The sequence below is a fragment of the Diorhabda carinulata genome, chromosome 8 (genome assembly GCF_026250575.1).
Source record: "Diorhabda carinulata isolate Delta chromosome 8, icDioCari1.1, whole genome shotgun sequence".
Lineage (NCBI taxonomy): Eukaryota > Metazoa > Arthropoda > Insecta > Coleoptera > Chrysomelidae > Diorhabda > Diorhabda carinulata.
Window position 1 is genome coordinate 15,137,950 of NC_079467.1, and position 22,255 is coordinate 15,160,204.

Below are 22,255 nucleotides of genomic sequence, written 5' to 3' on the forward strand. Positions count from 1 at the left end.
TTTTTTATAAGCGGAAGTAAGGGCCCAGTTTTCTTCTATAATTGCTCTCTGAAAGGTAATTTACTTATATATACCAATTTCTTCGAATACTTCTGGTAAACAAATGCTGATGTACCATTCAGAATGACCGTTTTACGTGGCTCTAATGGAACGGTGGAGACCTATTCAGTACTTCCGAAAAATACAGGCGACCATTTGCTTCTAAGTACTTCCTGCTCGATCTTTTGGATTTGCCTCGTCTGGAAAGACTCATACAATCGATTTTTTCGACTTCAAATACTTGTTCGATTATGAAAAACTTACGGAGTGATTCGTAAAGATCAACAACGTTGATCAAAACTTATCACAATTCTTCTTCTCCGTGTGAACAATGTTTTTTTTTTATTTTGTAAATGTAAGTAAAAAAATTCGGAAGGAAAGTTGCCACTCATTAAAATATACAGCATACTTAACCTTCTGGTGAATCCAGCACTCATTTAATTTATTTATAGTGATCGGAATAAATGCTGGTGTACAATTCGGAATGACCGTTCTACGTTGCTTTAATGGAACGGTGGAGATATTTCTAGTTCTTCCGACAAAACAGGCGACCATTTGCTTCGGAGTGCTTCGTGCGTGAACAACTTTAGGATTGGCCTCGTCTTGAAAGACTCATACAGTCGATTGTTGTTTAGTTTCGGATTCATATGCATAGATCCAGTAAAACAATCCTCACGATTTGGTAGGTTTTCGGAAAGAATATTTCAGCTTACGAGGACTGATTGGCAATAGGAAATTCTTTTCAGGCTATTGAAAATTCAGTTGTTAAAGGGTTATTAAATTTTAGAAATTGTTTAACGTTTAAGTTATTTCAGTCTACTAACTAGAAAAGATCTCACGGATCCCTCTTTAGGGAAAAGATCTCATGCCTTTACTGAAATTATGGTCAATAATTCTACTAGGAATATTAGGAAGTATTGTGAACTGTTAATACTCCATTCATATTATTTATTTTCTTTCGTTATTTCGAAACTGGTTAATTTTTTACAATCAGTGTATTTCCATAAATTCTTATTTGATTACTAACTTTTATTTATTGGCAAATATGTACTTAGAGATCTAATGATACGGCTACATAGCGCTTTTGACGAGTCCAAATCTTTTTCTATTGTTTTGTGTACAACTGATGGTTATGAAAGACCATTGATATCCCGAAAACTTGTATTAGCTCAAGTACATTATTTATGAAAATTTTAGGACATATTCAAATTGTTCTGTAATAATTTTTAAAATGATCGTAATAAGTCTTGGATTACTAAAATAGATCATAGCGAAATATCATTTCTTGTATAATAAAGAATATACAATGAAATATACCATCCCAACCTATTAGTACTTTTACGTTGACTGAATAGCTAGCTGAATATACTATCCACTGTATATACTGACATTTCTTTCAAAATTAAATTAGTAGATTACAGCACAATAGTAAAAGAATCGAAATTGTCTATTATTTTCACAAAGTTGTGCTAATTGTTTGTAAATATTGGCCAAGCAAAAGGAAATTTGTTATGTAATCAAAATAAACTTACTTCAATGTTTGATACAAGCTACTTACAAATGGGGACATAGTACATCCTTTGAGTCGCATTATATACCATACCTGAATTACACATACATACTGTACGCATACACGAGTCTGTCCAATTGCACATTAAATCACCTTACCACTTTAATTGACGTTTCATTCAAAAATGGCACTTTTCTCAATTGCCTTAAGACGGCTTTAAATCAAGCATCGAATTATAGTCCAATTGCACTCCTTCCCACGTGATCTAAGATCATAGAAAGATTGGTCAAAAAGAGACTTTTATCATTTTTGACGTAGTTGAATCTGTGAAATTCTTAGGGCTTGTTGTGGACAATTCCTTGAAATATTGTCGCCTTATCTACAAAACTGAGTTCCTCCTGCTTTACGCTGAGATCAGTTTCCAAAGACCTGAATTTATCCACCTCCTTAACAATTAATTATGCCCTTATTGAGTCGCATCTCCGATATGCCCTTCCCTTCTGGTATATGTGTAGTGCGACTAAATTTGAGCGAATCTTCAAACTACAAAAGAGAGCTGTTAGATATTCACTCGGACTAAACAGCAGGGCTCACTGCAGGGACTTTTCCAAAAGGTCAAATATTCAACGAGAGTTCACCCCTTATTAAAGAAATGTTTCCAATCAAATTCATGGCACACAGAAGTGGTTTTTCATTACCTCCTTGCAACCCAAATCTATCTTTAGTTGACTCCTCTTAATCGAGTTTTCTTAAAAGTCTACGTGAATACCCGTCGCTGTGTCGGAGAGTTTTAGAAGATCTAAGGGTGAGATTTCAGTGATTAAAAGGTAGTTTTAATAATTATCTGTTTGAATATAATGTGTTTCCTTTTTTGCGGCCATTTTAATACAAATAGTTTTATCCACCCTACTATAGCTGCTCCATCTGCTATTTAATCTCTCTCCAATCCTGTGTGTGACGGATCCCATTGAAATGTAACTCTATTCTTCTTACTTATCTCATTTAGCTTGTCCAGGCATGTCCAAACCGGCATGGATCTGGACATTAGAGCTTGGGTATCGGAGAAAAGATGATAATCTCTTGTTTTCGATAACTCGCAAATTGAACTTGATATGTTTCTCGATTGCAAATCGAAAAATAATTGGTGTAGTGCCCAAAATCCCAGAATGTTTGGCACTGCTTTTTCATTTCTGTGTATTATTGTGGATTGTACCATTTGATGGCATTTCTGTTCATTTCTAATATAATATTTTGATTCTATTCACTCCTACGTTGCTTTAAAGGAAATGTGGCGATATTTTCAGTTATTCCGAAAAAACAGAATTCATATATATCCAAAGATCCATCACTAGTCACCTATCACGTCCGTATAGACATCTTTTGAAGCACCGTGATCGAATTTTTCCAGCATTTCTTTGCACCAATCGACTCGAGTTCTTTTTTTGGGCGATTGTCAAATTATTTAGTATCCAACGCGAACAAAACTTTTTGACAGCCAAACTTTCATGCAATATTGAATGTATGCGAGTAGAACTAATGTCCAAGTATGCCTCAACCTTACGGCATATCACATGACGGTCTTGGAATTTCAGTTTACGCACATCATCGATGTTTTCTAGCACGATAGTCGATTTTGGACGACCTTCACGAAATTCATCCTGTAGTGAAGTGCGACCTCGATTAATTTCGGAAAACCAGTGAAATTCGGTGGCTCGAGGTTGGTGCTTCATCGCCAAAAGTCGAACTGCGGTGATCGGTACACTGCTGTTAGTTTAATCCACGTAAAAATCACAGAAAATGATCGCAAGCAAATGTTCCATTTTTTGACCAAGATGAATATGTCAAGTATCTGTAAAAAACTCAAATAGCACTCGTATGTCAGACTTCATGATGGAATTATCAGATTTGATATATTCACATCAGTGCTGCCATATCTCAAAACTTAAGTAGCAACCCTTGCAACTTCAGTATTCTACCCGTATTGCATATCGCCCGCAACCAAATCCACTCCTACCTTTTTATTTTTGTAGCTTTATATAATAACGATAAAGTGCTTTGTACACATTTTACTTTAAAACGTTAAGTTTATTCGAAATAATAATTATTAGACTATCTCATATTAGGAAACTTAGAAAAATAAGGAGAAGAACCAAAATAAAATTGTCATTATTCTGCTAAAAGTAACAAATACAAGGATTAAAACTGTTACAATACTAGAATATAATCGAAAAGATTGATTTTTCTTTCCAAAAATGAGATATCTCATATTACATATTAAGATTCTCGTTGTATCTCATATTAGGAACTTTATGAAAAAAATATCATTCATATTGTTCATTCAAACACCACACAAGTTTTATGTTTTATTTATTCAAGATAATAAACTAACTTTCACACCACAAATTAAATAAGCGAAACATGTTAATTTTTTTAGCTTTTTTAACAAAAAATCACGTCAAAGGAACCACTAATAAAACTTTGGTATTCCACAAATGCATAAAACCATATGCGCGTGCTGTGTTTAACAGCAACTGAAATCAATTCAACTATATAATTTCATATATCACCTTTCTATGAATTAATTTTTGGGATGTGGCTGTGTCTCCATCACAATATTTTAAAAATTGACCATTATAAAATACTTCACTTTCATTTGTATTGATTTAAATGAAATGAAAACAGTTTCCAGCAGGTTCCTCAACAAGCAGCATAAAATTAACCCTTAAAGGAGCTGTGTGAAGGCTTCGCTTGATTTTGAATTTCTTATAATGGCTTAAATATAGTTTATATATGCTACGCTTTGAAAATGACACCTAGTGTTTATAATATTCTAACCATATAATTTGTAAACCGACATTCCAATTTATCGAATGACCAAAGTTCTATTATTATTTAATAATAAATAGAATTGAACAAGTACGTTGACTTTTAAGTGATTTCGTTAATAATAATATAATCTTAAAAATCAAGTTGAACGACCCTGAAATTCTGTGGTTGGTTTATTATATCGCCGAACGGATGACTTCTGCTTTTTATTATAATCAATAAAAGCAATAAAGTGCCTTGTGTGGGTTGTAAATTGACTATTTAAGCCTCTAAATGATATTTTCAATATATCAATGATGCCGAAATGCTTTTCTCTGTACGACCTAGAAAGTGTATCAATATATCGTGGAGGCGAAATACTGTCTACCGGACTTAATTTTCGGTTTTTTTAGTACTTATCGCCGGTAGAGATTAAACTTTAATGGTTCTACAGACACCTCGTTCAATTTTTAGCAACTATAATAAGATGTGAAGTATCGTAAATTGAGGAATTAGTAGATCGTTAAAAAATATTTAAAGTACTAATTATTGAATTTTTTTTCTTAATCTACCAGTTTGTGAGATACACAGAGTGGACTAAAGAAAACAATAAATCCCGATATTTGGCTGTATTCTTTCCAGTACCGAGGTATTCCTTTCTTGTAAATTGTGTTTTTTAAAAATTATACAAAGGTCGGTAACTAATTTGCATAAAGAGAAAAAATGCAGCGTAAAAATGAATTTATTAAAAGAAATTATAAAAAGGATTCGAGCAAGGGTTACTATGAGTGTTCAAATTAATGCCCATCTTGATCAATGCATTTCCTAACGTAGAGGCAGGTCCGGCGAAACATGTCAAGCTGTCTGCGAAAAGTTAAAACACTTCTTCAATTGCAGTCCGGAGGTCGAGAAGGGAAGTGCAAAAACGCGGTCATTGAGAAGGCTACACAGGAATAAATCACAGGGTGTCAAGTCACAGGCTACTCAACGAATCCTCGTCTGCCTATCCAATCTCCAAAATAAATATTGAGGTACTCCCGCACACATAACGCGTAGAGCGGTGAAGCTCCATTCTGCATGAAATGACGGACGTTGTCTAGATAACTTTGGCCCGTCCCGAGACCCTCAAAAAAGATACCTGTCCACGCATACAGCTTAGACAGGTTTTATTTTTCTTCATTGAAGACGTGAGGTTTATTGTCGTTCCAGTACACTCATACTCGACGAGAATTGCGTATACTTGTATCGGTTATTCATTATGATAACGCGTCTACTCAACGATCACATGTTATCATGACATAGACACAACTACCAGAAACACCAACATGCTTCGTTTCAATTGTTTTCGACAGCGTTGCCAGACTTATGAGCGTTGCGGGTTTATGCCGATATTTGGAGAGCGTCGCCTGACTTATGCCGACCTCTGCTGCATTGAAACACTAATTACACACTGATGAAATATGAATATCTTTCGTTTTTATCATCGACATACTAAAAACATGAACTGGTTATTCAAATAAAAAGTCACGGGTGCAAATAGTCTAATATTATATCAGAAACAAATACTTAATTATTCATAGTTTATCTACAAATAAACTTCATTAACCTTTATATATTTATGTTTCGAAATCGTGTTGCTCTTCTCTTCCAAAATTAGTTTGAAAGATAGATAAAAATTTTACGATTCGGCTACTTTCAGTCTTTATCAAAAAATGATTTGACATTGCGTATTTATAGATAAAATAAAATATAAATTTTTGTTTTAAAAAGATTTTTTCTTGGTTTTTACATCTCAAAAATATGTGGCAGCCATCGTTTAAATTATTTGTAGTTTTATAAGAATTTACAATAGAACTATAAATTTGACTTAAATATTTAGTTCTTTTTTTATCATTTATAGCTTTTTTCTTCTATAAATGTGACCACAATAGTTTAGAAAGTTTGCCCTTAGAATGTGTGGATAGTCAAGTCAAATGCATATCTGACGAGTTGTCCTTTTGATGAATCGAGTGTTATCCTTGGTATAAGTACCCCTTTGCCTGATTGTTCACCAGTAACAATTTTGGCCTTCATTATGCGATTGCAAAGACTTGTTACCATGAATCTTTTACCATTGCATAGTTCTTCTGATACGTTTAAATTTCACAACAACATTATAAACGCATTTTTTTTCAATTTTAGTTGGTTTGGTAGCAAGTCTGAAATGTTGACATTATTGAGAAATTCTGTTGTTAATTCAGCTGCTCCTTCCTCCTGATCTTCCATTGAGGTAGATTCTGTACTTTCGGGGAAGTTTGGCAACTATGTCATCATCAATTTTTACAACACTTTTGTTAAGAGGCACGAGTATTACTATGTCTATCATCCCTCATAATTTTCGTAAATAATCAGCAAATTGTCGTTGCTCTATATCAATGCGCATATTTTCTTCTAGTTTAAAAGTCTTTAAAACGGACCATAAGGACCATCTCTTGATAGAAAGATCTTATATCCACCTTTTTCTTGTTACCTTACTTCCAATTATGTTGTTTTTCTTCAAATGAAAAAACTAGTTATTTAATGCTAAGTTGATTATTGAAAACGTGAATAAAACAACATTTTCTAGAAATGACTCCCTACTAGATCGATTTATCTCCCACGAACGAAAGGCCTTGTATACTAAATTTCATTAAAATCGATGTTTCGTTTCCGAAATTCAGGTTATATGCAGGGGATTTCTAAATTCATGTGACAAAATTCAGGAGATGATTGCTTATATGAAATCAAGATGGGTCTTTCCTTTAACAAAATTTCTTCAGCCTACCCCTTTCCTAGAAAATTTTGTTATAAGAAAGAATAATTTCAATTTCCTGAATTTTGTCGCATGAATTTAGAAACACCCTGTATATACAAAAATTGCTCCTTTAAAAATATAAGATTTCAAGAAAATGCTGAAACATTTCCTTTTTGTTATAATGATAAAACTTTTTATCCACAGTCATCATATAATGTATTAATTACTGGGATTGATAAATTATTATAGTTCTTACTCTGTCAATTGAATCAAACATCAAACTCCTTACTGTTAAATTACCAAAATGGCGGATGCAACATACAAAAAGTTGGTATAAATAGGTTGGCAGTCATAGGCAAACAAATTGCTATTATTTTATAACTAGAAGGTCGTTAACTTCATCCGAGTTAATCATTTGGTCGATTAACGGCAATCATTTGTGTGAGCAGAAGATGGTGAGAAAACTAAGAGGGTGGAAACCTACCGAGGTGATGGTGTGTGGTAGAGATTACCGAGAATTAACAAGAATGACATTCTCAAATAAGTAATTTATTTAGTTTTTCTCCACGAAGTTGTAGATAAATTATAGTATTCTATTCGGGGGTAACGGCTATAACTCATTCAATTAATTACTATACTCAATATCCATTGCTGCTCTTACACCAAGTAGAAAAACAACTACTGTATATTGGTTAACTACACAAACCCTACTGAAGCAGCAGCATAATAACAACAACAATTAAACAATAGCTGAGATTTCAAGGCAAAACATTGTGTATTCATCATCATAATTTGATTATAACTATTTTTACAAAGAATTTTTATACGAATCGAAGCTTTGGTGATCATAAATTAAAATAATTATCCACCGCTTCGATTACTATATTGATAATTTTTTAATAAAATTCTGAATGAAAAACTACCATTTGTATCAGAAACTGATAGGTTTTCACTTAGTAGTGGATATTGGTTGTCCCTGTGGCTGATACTACGTTCTGCGTCATAAATTATACCTAATATAGGTAAGTAACTATCTAATTAGATAAGTGCTTAAGGTGTATATTAAATAATAAAATCATGAAGATGAAAAATATATATTTTGATAAGTAATATGAAATATGAACCTCAAAATACATATTATTAAAAAAGGATTTTCTTAACATGTCCAAAAGATATGAGGTAATAACATATAACATATATAACATTTTCATCAAGTTTATAATACACTCTATCAGGGGGATTTCATTATTTCCATTTTTTTCCACTGGAATACATCTGGATAATAAATCTTTAAATCATATGAAAACATGACTGAAATTAAAATACATTTTTGTTCTTTGAACTGTAACTTTGTCCCGTTTAGGACATAAAAGAAAGCTAACTCATCCTTGTTGAAGATTCTTGTGCCATCATTGACAATATCAGAATGTCTTTCCAAAAATTCTTGGACTTCTTTGAATCAGTTTCTGATCTGATCTTCTTTGAGTAATTCTCTCGAACCACAAATATTTGAAGCAGTCTTCAAGGCAATTTTAGGGTGACTTTTTTGGAAATTTTCGAACTAATACCTCGCGGATATATCATTTTGAAAAGGCTTTGCTTTTTTGTTTTGTTGCTTTAAGCAATAATTACACATTATCCAAAAGCTGATTTCTGTTCCAGAAAAACCTGCTGTTGCAACGTGAAACATTCATTTCACCAACGACGTTTCTTCTTGTTGAGATAGTACTATGCTAGGACCCATTTTACGTTTTACTGGATATTTTCTTGTATGTTTGTACAATAAAGTTGTCCTTGGTACCATGTACATTTTTGCAGCGGTTGTTACTTGAATGCCACTACGAATTGTTTCTAATGCTTTCTGCATGTCATATTCAGAATATCTTGCAATTTTTTTCTATTCCATTCTAATAAAAATGAACGAAAATGTTAACAAATCTTAGTACGTTTTTTTTAGTTTGAAATGCATGAAAATGACTTAGCTGACGTCTCTAAATCTGAACGTGTCAAAAAAACAATAAAACTTAACCTTCTGTTGACCTATGAATTGAGCATAATATTTTGCCTATATGATGAACAATAATATTCATGCATTCCGGTATTTGTAAAAAATATTTCCAAATATTGACGAGAACTTAAAGGAAGTACATTTGTTGGCCCACAGTTCGGTAAAGTTCTTTGAATCTTCTCCCACTTGCTTCACTTTTATTTCTTTCCCGAATTCGAAACTAATCTCGATAAAGGGCATTTTAGTACATTAGAAAAGATTCCAAAATAGCTATGCCAATATATAAGTGCAAGAATCGTCTTAAACAACTTTAAAAACTTAAGAATCAAATTTAAGTCTTCTTAAATAAATAATATATTTCCATACCTGGTTTATTGAATTGGGCGCTGTCCAATTCAGCGATTCCCTAAATAAATTCTGCGGGACCAAAGGGTTCCTTATTAAAATTGTTAGAGTTCCGCAAAATAATTTAGTACCATAGTTATAATAAAAATCAGATTATTTTCCGATTCATCCCCAAAATTCAAGCAAAGGTGTGGATTTACAAAGTTCGTGGACATATTTGATCTGTATCTGTGAATGAGTTTTGTGTTTGTTTTAGAAGTGAATACTTTGGAGTAGACAAAACCTTTATTCAATTTATTAACATTTATCACAAGGTATCGTTGAGAACAGCAAACTATATTTCGTTGACAAGTTATCATGCTTGGAGGATAAGAATAATATGTAATACATTTATGTTTTATTTTGAAAAAAAACTAGATATTACTGAATTTATTTGAAAACAGAAGACTTAGATGTTCTAGACTCTAGCATAATTGCAAACGGCCTAGCTACCACCATCTATCAAAAATTGTTGAAACTATGTTAAAATAGAAAAATTCTTTGACTTGATAACTATTTATGACTTAGAAACTGTCTTGAAGAAAAACTTACTTTTATATCTGCTTAAGCTGTCTTACAAAATAAATTGTCATTTGTCATAAGGGATCGCCTTTTACAAAAACAAAAACAGTTTTATAGCTGACTTCATTTTTATATTATTTACAAATTATAACAATAAGTTTATACAGTATAGGGAGAGCAAATAAAATTGATTCAATATCAGTTAATCTAAAATAATTGGAGAAACTTACGGAACTCATTTTATTTGAATTATAAATTAACTTTCTTCAATATGTACATATAATTTCTACCTGATGAAATTATTTAAAATTAAGAAAACCAAATGTTATTCTTAATTGTAGTAAGTACTTAAAATGAAATAAATCATTCTGTACATAACTGTGTGTTGCATCATTGTTTGATATTTTATATTTCTAATTCAGATTTAATGTTAATTTCAGTAACTTCATTATTTAGGTGCTATTAAAGTTGTGAATATGTCAAATCTGACATAGCGATCATAAAGTTTAACATTAATGGTGAGCGTACTCAGAATGTGTTGTTATACGAGTGTTATTTGAGTTGTTTACAGATACTTGAAACATTCAATTTGGTCAAAAAATGGAATTAAGTTCGAACATTTTCGTGAGGGGATTTTATATGACTTGGATTAAACGAAAAGCAGTGTTCCGATCAACTCGCTTCGACTTTTGGTGTTGAAACACCACCATGTTTCGCTGGTTTTCCAAATTCAATTGTCGTAGCACTTCATGACAGAGTGAATTTCGTGAAAGTCGTCCAAAATCGTCTGTTATGTCAGAAAACATCGATGCTGTGCGTAAAGTGACATTGCAAGATCGTCATGTGATATATCGTGAGATTGAGGCATATTTTTGCATTAGTTCTACTGGCGTAGGATACCAATTAATTTGAAAATCGTGTCAAAAGGCGTCTAGAAGATCGTAACAGGCAATGAATCATGGATCTATGTATATGAACCCAGAACTAAAGAACAATCGACTGTTTGGGTCTTTCAAGACGAGCCAAATTCAACAAAAGTTTACACACGAAGCAAATAGTCGCCTGGTTTTTCAAAATAACTCGACATGTTGCCGTCGTTCAATTAGAGTAACGAAAACAGTCAATTCTGAATGCTACACCAGCATTTGTTTGCTAGAAGTGTACGAAAAAATCAGCGAAACCAATCGCTGAAGACGAATCTTTGTTCACAAAGACAATGCGAGCAATTCAAACGAAAACGTTTTTGAACAGTCCAATCATGGAATTAATGGGCCACCCGTCGTACAGTCCTTGTTTGACACCCAATTATCCTTCTTAATCCCGCAGATTAGATATAAATTGCGAGGTCAACGTTTTTCTATAGCTGAAGAAGCGGTTTATGCGATCAAATAACAGGTTTTGGAGGTACGTCAATCGAAATAGGGAAAATGCTTCGAAATTGGTTCAAATGCATGCAAAAGTGTATTGATCTTTATGGAGAATATTTTCAAAAACAATAAAGTCATATCCAAATATAAATATACAAAAAGTTTGATTTACTAAAACATGGAAAATATCAAAAAAATTGTATAAAACATCTATATAAAAAAATGAACGGTACTTAAACTAAAACCAGCCAATGAATTTCTAATAGCTTGTGTTGCCGCCCCTCGTTCTAATTACAGCTTTTATTCGTCTTGGAAGGCTTCTAAACAGGTTCTGGACATATCCTTGCGACATGTTTTCTCAGAAGTTGAAAAGAACATCATCTAGTGTTCTTATTAGTGCCAGATGTTGCTAAATTTGCCATCCTAGATGGTCTCAGACATGCTCTATTGGGTCCGGGGTACGTGTAGGCCAATTCAGGGTGGGTATCTCGACCTCTTCTAAGTACTGCCGAACCACTCTAGCGACGTGTGGACGAGCATATTCTTGCATTAGCACAGAGTTGTCACCGATATGAGGCATATAGGGCACTACATGGGGTTCTAGGATATTGGTTATGTACCTGTCAGCATTTAGTCTTCCATCATTCACTGGTACTAACTCCGTGCGACCCTGGAAAGAAATTCCTCCCCAAACCATGATAGAGCCACCACCAAAGCTTTCAGTTTGACAAAAATTAACCTGATCGTGCCGTTCACCACGTCGCCTATGTACCGGTACACGCCTATCTGATGTATACAGACAGAATCTTGATTATTCCAATTTGCTTGTTCTCTTGTAAGACGTGGACCTCTAGCTGGCACTCTGACTCGTATACCTGCTAGGCTTCTTCGGACATTACGAGCAGCCAACAGATCTGATTGCAGCCTTCGAGCGGTGATATGCCTATATAATATGATATGGCTTCTTCATTCGTCACATGTCTTGTTAAACGTTGAGGCATATGCATTATTAACAAAATAAATTTAATTTTTAAAGTACTCGAGTAAATCATTTTGACAGAGCATTTTTAAACATGTTTCCTTTCAAAAAAATTTGTGAGAAGTTGTGATATTCTTTTGCCCATGATAAGAAACCAGAAATATCTATTAAGTTGATATATATACAGATTATCCAAAAAAACTAAAATTAAGTATCAAAAATGTCCTAAAATACCAGTGATGCGATAATTTTTGTGGGTGGCTTATTTGTTTTTATTTGTCTATCTCAAAATTCAAGTAAAAATTCTGGCATCACTATTTTATCTAATTCACTGTAATAGAGATTATGGAATCTTATACTTTTGTGAAAAAGTAAAATTAATATAAATCCAACTTGTTAGAAAAAAATGGAAGAAGAAGGAAGATATAAAGAAACTGAGAAGAAAAGAATATTTACTTTTTTAAGGATTTTAAGGACAGAATGTTAATAGACTATGAAAGGAATTAAATTGTAACAATAGAGGTACTAAAATAGAACAACGGAATTTAATGTGATCAAAAATATGAAAAAGAGAGAAAAAATTCAATGTTATAAGAAAATATACAAAGAATATTAAGTAAAAAGGAAATGAGTAGATATGTTTCAAAAGATAAAACCAATAATAAGAAGATTATTACACATGAGTCAATTATACAAATTATATTAAAGTTGATAAATGAGAAAAACTAGAATGTTATGAAACACTGAAAATATGAATATAAATACCTTTATAAATATGATAATTGTGGATAGAGTAGAATGCCGTGAACAGTTATCCAAGAAATGAGATTACTAAAATGAAAATTATATCCTATTTTTAAATAAAAAATTACACAATAAACGATTTCAAAGGAGATGGGATGTTATCCCAGATATATGGATCAAACCTTTGGGACGTGAAACTGAACTATAAAGAGGTAAAACAGTGACACAATTGCGTTCTTTTCATCCGATTTTCAATTTAAAGTTTATTTTTGAACATACTGTAATATTTTTCATTGTTCAATCAATATTTATTAAAAATGTATGAACTTTAACTAACGCGTAAAGAAAATTCTCAAGATCTCATAAACAATATTATTATTTGGACAATTTAATTGCAAATAAAAGTTTTGACAACCGTTATTATTTAACGTTTTTTTTTTCTTGTGAGTACCTCCTATCTATGACATCGAAATTACTTGTTCTTTGCGTAGGTTGTTGCATTGTATTGACTTAATTATAAAAAATACTGAAGAAGTTCCGGGTTATCTTTATATTATTCATAGGCGTACACATTCACAATACTTTAAATAATAATATGAGATATTGGATTGTTCGCTTATTCTATTATTTATAGGGTTATGCAAAGTAATGCACAATACTTATAAAACGTGCCATGCTCATTTTTAATAGAAATGTAAAAATACGTTAAACAGTTTATGTTCCGCGTCTTTTGACATAAGTGAAAAAATAAAACGTCAAAATTGTTAAAGTTATGACGACATCAATTTTTTGTAACAAGAATGTTGTTTTTTCCATTACTTGATAAAGCTTCTTATAACTTAAGTAGTTGTCACATAAGGAAAAAAACTAGAAGATCATCACAAAATCACAAATCAAGATAATTTTAATTCTATAAATGACATTCACATCAAGTAATCATTCCATCAAAAAAAAACTATTTCTGGTAGTAATTGTTCATATCTTGTGATATTATACAACTTTTTAAATATCCCCTAGAAAAAAACTCAAAGGGCCGATATCAGGTAGCCTAGGAGACCAATCGGAGGCCCTTCCTTTATCCACGCTTTCCAATACATCATTCTTCAAACTGCTTATCTACAAACTATACTACTAACTATAAAATATTAAGACTATAATGTGGTGGGGCACAATCTTGTTTGAACCAAATACTGGGGTCAAAATTTTCTCTATTATTTGAATATTAAAATTCCTCAATCAGATTTGGAAGCACAGAGATGTTTCAAATATCGAATTAGAAACAATGAAACTTCCCTTGACGATTTCTACCCAAACAGTAATTTTTTGGGGGCGCTAGGTGTGTTTTGTTTTTTCCAGAGTCCAGTAGCAACAATTTCCTCAGTTCAACAAGTTGAACTTCATATGGACTCAGTTTTCCTTTCTTGAAAAACTTTACTACAAACGACTGAACTAGCATTTTATTGCAAGGAAATTTGTTTTAATTGCTTGATGGTTGTCTTCTAATGACAAAATATCTAGCTCTGTAACATTCCTAGTCTTCTGGATTTTGGAGAATCTCTCACGCTTGCCGTTCTATTAAATTTTGCAACAAGTTTGCTTATTGTGCTTCTATAAATTGGCGGTCTTTCAAGATGTGTTTCGTTAAATGAAGCACATACTTTTTCATGACTTCGCAGTCTATCGTCTTAACCTACCACCATTGGATTTAATATCATTTCGCTTTTGGTTATAGGAGCCATAATAATAAAATTGGTATGGCTCTAATTATCAGACTGACACTGATATACAGTTTTTTTTTATTAGAACAATTAAGGAATTGTTAAAAAATGAATGTCGCGAAAAACAAGAAGGGAAAATGTTAAGGATATAACGAATGAACTTAACAATCTGTTCGTAAATATGGGTCCTGGACTAACACAAATAAAAATCCAAACTTTGCTTCTCGTAAATACAGCTTATCTAACTCTATACAGATAACTCATACAAACACTAGTGATATATCGGTGGATAGCGATAGAATCGGTGTAGATAGAAGTTTATTGCCGAAAGCATTTCTCGTCCATTCAAATATATTATAAACTTAAGTATAGACACTGGAAACTGGCCAAACCAATAAAGTAAGTTGAGTAAGTAGTAGTTTCTCTAATTTATAAGGAAAGAGATAAGACAATAACAAATTATTGACCCATACCTTTAATATCTCACTTAACAAAGATATTAGAAAAATATATTAAAAACGCTTGAACAAATTTATGGATAAATTTGTGCATCATTTTATCGTAACTCTATACAATTAAAAAATCTTAATGCTCTATCCCCTAAATATACGGGCGTTCAAAATTATATAATCTACGACAAATTGAATCAAGTTTGTCTCTGTTTCAATATTCAAATAATTGAGATTAATGAATAGTTGAAAATACAGAGTGAGGCTGGATTTATACGGTCTCTATTGGGCAAACGGTGACATTTTATTATCGTAGCCAGATAAACATCAAGTACGGCTACCTTTTGAAATTATTTCCAGCCACATAGGATATCCCAAAAGTCTAGTTTAACAAATAAAACTTAGATTGATATAAAATACCTTGAATTATCAACCGTGAATTAACTGTTACGTTATTTCATAATAGGCTGTTGAAATATTGAACTTTGTTATTGCAAATGGAATACACTAACCGTTCTGAAGTGTTAGGATCGGTAGTTGAGAGTACAGAAAGAAGTCGATCCGGTGTTTCTAAGATTCTTAAAAGGTGCAAATATCAGTCTACATTTTACATCTCTTTCTCAGAAAATTCTTTTAGGTAGGAAATGGAAATCCATGAACATTATAGACCTAGATTCTGGAAGAGCCATAACGATTGAACTATTCTATTTTGAGATCTTATGCTATTTCACTAAGTAATCGCCAGAATTTTTTGAGGTTTTTTTAAGTCACCAGTATCTGATGCGAGCGGCTTCTCTTATTAATGGTTTACGAGGAGCTCTTCTTCCATTTGATCTAGAGGTTGGCTCTGATTTATATAAACAAAAATTGTATTGCTAGAAAAATAGCGTATATCATAATTTTTGGGATGTAGGAATAGAATGCGTGAATTTCAATTTACCCAGAAGTAGGTGGGCACGAGTTTCTGTGGATCCACATTTTCAATTTTTTTTAAGACAGACAAAAACCACTTACATAAGGTATATATTGGACAAGTGGTTTTGTAAAATGGTGATGGTTATCAGATCAATTCTTTTTCAAATGAAACTTTACAGCTCAACGATAATTAGATTTTTAAGATTGGAATTAGAACCTGCAATATCTCTTATGTTTCTCAGAAACAAAATCCAGATATCCGTTGTAACACTAAGGATGGAATTGCTGGTATCATTGTCAGAGTAGTTTTTGATGAAATATTTGTATGACATTAGATAGTACGAATAGTACAATTGAATGGTCAGCAAGATCTCGAGAATTGAATTACTTCTTTTGGGAATATCTGTATAACAGAAAAACTGAAAAATACGCTTCAATAGCAAACCAAACGAAAAATTGAAAAATACTTTCTTGACAATAGACATAAGATTGATAATAGATCATTCTAATGTTAACAAGCGTGGGTGGCTCATTGATGTGAATCATTTAGGTTGATAGATACTGATATGAGTATTCATTATAAAATTATCTTAAAAAGCATCCCACCAGTCTGCTACTTTTCTTTGATAAGAAGAAGATAAGTGGTTCTAAGCTTCCTTTTAGAAAACTTTTCTTTCTTTGAGTAAACTAAAAATTTCCAATTTTTTCCTCGTGGATAGGATTTGAGATTCGTATAGAAAAAATAAATAAGACAGGTGAACAGGTCCAGAAATGCACTCTTCTATATTTTAGCGTCACACAAAAAAAGAGATTTTTGTATTAAAATTTTGAAGCCAGGTCCAGTTTTGTCCATGGTTTTAACAAAATTTTTGATTAGCCCTAATTTGATCTGTAAAGATCGTAATATTATCTTTTTTAGGTTAAATAAAGTTTCATTCTTGACATTTTTTGCCCAGGATCGTAAACAGTTCTTAGCGGCCATATTGCTGTAACATAATGTTCATTTCTCTTTCGGCTGTTACACATAAAACACAACATTGTTTTATGTAGCCAATTTGTAGTTCTAAAACCAAAGCAACAACTTCCAAATTCGCAAAGATTACCCTTTGGTGTATTTTATCTTTTCTAACAATAGTTTCATAATGTCGTATGTTTCTCTTAAATGAGCTCCGTAAACTAAAGGTAGTGGTAGAAATTTATTTCTGTTTTAGAGTAGTATAGCCTTTATACTTGACTTCCTAGGAATCAACGAAGTGTCTCCATTCCTCTGACTTATATTCATAACCCAGTTTTAACATCAAACTCTCAATGTCATTACAGTACCCAAACGAATATATGAACTGTGACGTTCACGTTAACTTTAACGTCATAAGCAGATTCCACTCTTTCAGTCTCAAACTTAATTCTTCAGCTTTTTCTTTGGACAAATCCAAACCTCTCATGAGGTTATTAAGCTCCAATTGACTAATCAAATGCGGTGCTTGAGGATTGACGACAACTGCTTGATTTTTCTTCAATACCATAAACTGTAGAAGGCACAGGAACTTTGTCTGAACAAGAGATTGTTTTTTTTACAGAAGACCTCCGCAAAAATAACAGTCGCTTATGTGATTAGTAGATTCGCGTCATATCACAGGTTGAAATACGAGGATGTTTTGATACTTAGTTAGCCTAGACCAGTTCTATTGAAGATGATGACCGATCGGGAAGGCCAATTTCTGTGTCAGTCCCCGAAAATATCGATGCAGTTCATGACATGATTTTATCAGACCGTCGAATTGGGCTAAAAGGGATATCTGAAGCACTGAATATTTCATACGAACGCGTTCAGCATATAAATTACGTCAATTTGGACATGATAAAAATTACTGCAAAATAGATCCCAGATCCCCAAATGTTTGAATGGTGACCAAAAGCTTCAAGGGTAAAAGCATCGCGTTCGATCTGTGCTCGATTTGAAAACGATGTAGACTTATTAAACCAAATTGTTACTATGGATTCTACGATCCAGAAACAAAGCAACAATCGATGGAATTGCGACACTCTGGTTCTCCAAGACCTAAGAAGTTTCGTGTCCAAAAATCTGCTTAAAAAGTTGTGGCTTAAGTTTTTTACTACATATTGCCATTTAGTAATCATGATTGATTTTTTGGATAAGGGTAGAACAATAACTGGACATTACTATTCGACATTAGTGACCGCTCTACGGGAAAAAATTAAAGAGAAAAGACGCGGAAATCTATCCAAAGGTGTTTTGTTTTTGCAGGACAATGCCCCTGCATATGTATGAATTACTAGAACACACCTCTTATTCACCAGATTTGGCTCCGTCTGACTATCATCTCTTTCCTCAACTGAAAAAAAGTTGAAAAGGTCGTAAATTTTCTTCCAACGAGGAGGTAATAAAATCTGTGGAGGTCTGGTTTGCAGAGCAAGAAGAAACGTTTTTTTTTTTGAAAGGTGTAGAGACGTTGCAGGTTCGCTGTAATAAATGTATCCAATTAAGAGGAGAATATGTTGAGTAATAGAATATTTTGACATTGAAATTTTGTTTGGTTCTATAGTAGGCTAAAAATTTTTCAATATATCCTCGTATGTATGATAGCACTTCTTAATTAAAGTTGTAATAGCCTTTTTTGGCTTTCAGGTTTATATATAACAAAATAAGTCTGGATAATTGACACGTTTGCCTCACATTTTAAACTATTGAGCTGTCAACTAACTTTCAAAGGTGACTTGTGACATGTGGTGAGAATGAAGCAGAACAGGTGGCCGAAGAAAGCATTGATGTAGCAACCGCAGAATAGAAAGAGACAAGGACTGAGGACCTGCAAGGAAGGAATTGAACAGACCATGAAAGATGGAGCTAAAAAGCTATCTAGGAAAACTAGTGAGTAGATAGTGTCGCGTACGAAATGTAGGATGCGGCAAAGAAAGCTATACATTTGAACAAAATTTTTATTCAAAATATTAATTTGTAATTTAACCATTTCAAACTACGGAACGTACACACTTGTCACTCAAAAACTATAAAAAGAAAATTATGGTTAACACAGTTGTTGAATATCTTAGTTGAAGTAAAGATAATACTTTTTGTCGGCAGACTTCGGTCACAAAATCTGTAAGTGAGATGCTGTGAAAAAATTGTTACAATTTGTAAACAAAAGCTTGTAAAATCTAGAAAACAAACATAAAAATAACTAAATAAAGATACAAATAAAATAAAATTTCAATATACAGAACAAAACACAATGAGTAACAAAATTATAGGCAAAAGTAATAGGTAATAATTAATAAACAAGTCCATAACAAAAATTAAACCAGTATGCAGCATGTCCAGAATTAAATATTATTATTGGAATAGAAGTACTGAATAGAAGACATTTTCCAGTAAATATGCCCTAAAATTATTGCGAAATGCAGGAAAAGTAGATATCGATTTGATTTCAATTGGCAAGTGATTGTGCATTGTAAAATATTGAGCCCTTTTCTAATTCTGAACGTGGAGTAGGTAGGTAGAGGTCGTGCTCCCCTTTCCTAAGTGCAACGACCTTTCCGAATTTGGAGAGATTTCTAAGAATTTATCCCTAACAGAAATAAACCAAAACTAGGAATTACAAAGACATTAAAGCGATATTTTTGTAAAAAATTATGTTTTAAATTCAATGAATTTGGATTTACCGTCGTTATAAGCAAATGGTCGTTACAGCGAAGCTTTTAATATATGGAATCCACTGTACAATTCTTTTATTCTTAGGAATTTTTCTTTTTCTTTTGTTAATAGAATAAAAAGATAAGGGTAAGTTGCCGTAGTGTAGAGCGATGTGATATTGAATCTGCTATTGATAGGCAATGGCTTGGGGATCTATTACTCATGGTCGTCTGTTATATTGATGTTGTCCTATAAATTTGTCCCATACTTTTTCTAAATAGGTGTCCACATATTGCATGTCGAAAACGACGAACTGTTTACCAAATTTAAATATTGTCTACATTATATATGACATGATGGACACAGTTAATCCACCCTAATAAATTGGAAGTGAGAAAATTAAGGAAAATTGAGATAAATTATAAATAAATGAGAAAAAAAAAAGATATATAAGTATCTATATATAAAGAAGACTTACAACTTCTTAGTAGACGATATCTGACGATAACAAATTCTGTAACATCGAAAATGAAATTGCTTGGATAGAGATGACAAACATCAGCTACATATATATGCCGACATTGTTTATATATATATAGCTACTGGGTCGCCAAACATATCAAATTTTTATTCCAGCTACACTTCAATACATTTTTTTGAAACTATTATCGTTTTAAGAAAAGGATGAATTTTTTATTCTGGATGCAATTTACTCATTAATATCAAACTCATTAACTAAACGTCACTATGTCCACAATTTAACGTATCTTTTATAATGAATAATTCGCGTTATATAAGAAGTAACGCAACAGATTCATTGACCTAGAGAAAAAGACAAAATGAAATATTTCGCTTGTTTTAAAATTAGAATGAAGACATTATTAACCACGACTTTTTTAGCGCAATTCATCAAGGCAATTTATCTTGAGTCCTTGAATAGCGAAAGTTTTTTTATAGATACCTCATAAAATAGAGTGAAATTTAGTTAAATAATGAGGGAAAATGTTTTTCTGTGATCATTGCGATAATGCAGTAATCATAATCTACCATGTTGCTTAATGATATAAACAATTCATTATTTTGTTTCAAATTTCTATGAGTCAAATGTCTCTTTTATTACGTTATTATAGGTTTAATCTGAACATGTTAAATTGATTACGTTCTTTCCTGATATTTTTAAAACAGGCATACGAGGGTTGCTACTAAAGTTTTAACAACAAATAAAAACAAAATTCTTCTCCATTATTATCAATATACTTTTGCATTCGTTTGAACCAATTCTCGAAGCATTTTTTTCATTCTGATTGATGTACATGTGATTTGAACGCATCAATCGCTACTTCAGGTATAGAAAAACGTTGACCTCACAAATATTTTTGATCTGCGGGAATAAGAAGAAACTATTAGGTGCCAAACAAGGACAGTACGGCGAATAACCCATAAGTTCGATGGTTCGTCTATTCAAAAACGATTTTCTTTGAAATGATGTATGAAAGCTCGCATCGTTGTGGTGAAAAATGATTTGTTTTGTGCGATTAATCCCTCGACTTCTGGTAAACAAATGCTGATGTACAATGTAGAATTGACTGTTCTACATTGCTTCAATGGAAAGGTGACATTTTCAGTTATCCCAAAAACCAGCGACCATTTGCTTCTTGCTTCTTGCGCGAACAACTTTTGCTGGATTTACCTCTTTTTGAAAGACCCATACAGTCGATTGCTGTTCATCTTCGGGTTCATATACATAGATCCATGACCCGTTGCCTAACACGATCTTATAGACTTCTTTCGAAGCACCGCTGTTGAATTTTAACAGCATTTCTTTACAGGTCACAGTGCTGCATCTTTTCAATTAAAGATGATGATGAGCAGTTTATTAACTGCTGTTGATACTTGTTTCAAGTACAAGCTAGGATTCAGATGTGTTATTGTTGTTATTATAATTTGGTAAATGGTTTCGTTCTTTGTCTATTTTCCTTTTATGCTGCAAATTTTGATATCAAGACACTATCTTATTTTGTCTGACATCCTATATACTGTAAAGAAATTGATACATGGGTAAACAGAATCAAAAATTATTTATGAATAATGGAAATGTTCAGACGTATCAGTAGCGTTCAGATAGAACTATGTCATTCTGTACAGTTGCTGCTAACACAATGACGCTTCCTTAGGGATACTGTTTCTAAAGTCTAAAATCTTGATTTATCGTTACTAGAAACTCCTATTAGAATATAATATTATCACTGACTGTAATATTTCTCATTGCTCCTGTATCTAAAAGCAGAATCAATTTGTTGCTATCTATACTGACCCTTTAGCTTCTGCGTCGCTTAAAAACGACCCCGAGGTATTGCTCCACCCTCGTAATCAACCCGTCTAGTTTCCCC

General features: G+C 32.6%; 1 protein-coding gene across 4 annotated transcripts in view; it reads left to right on the forward strand.

Moving 5' to 3' along the window:
• Window positions 1–22,255, forward strand: part of LOC130897109 (leucine zipper putative tumor suppressor 2 homolog) — a 301,729-nt gene that overhangs the window by 115,183 nt on the left and 164,291 nt on the right. The window lies entirely within an intron of this gene.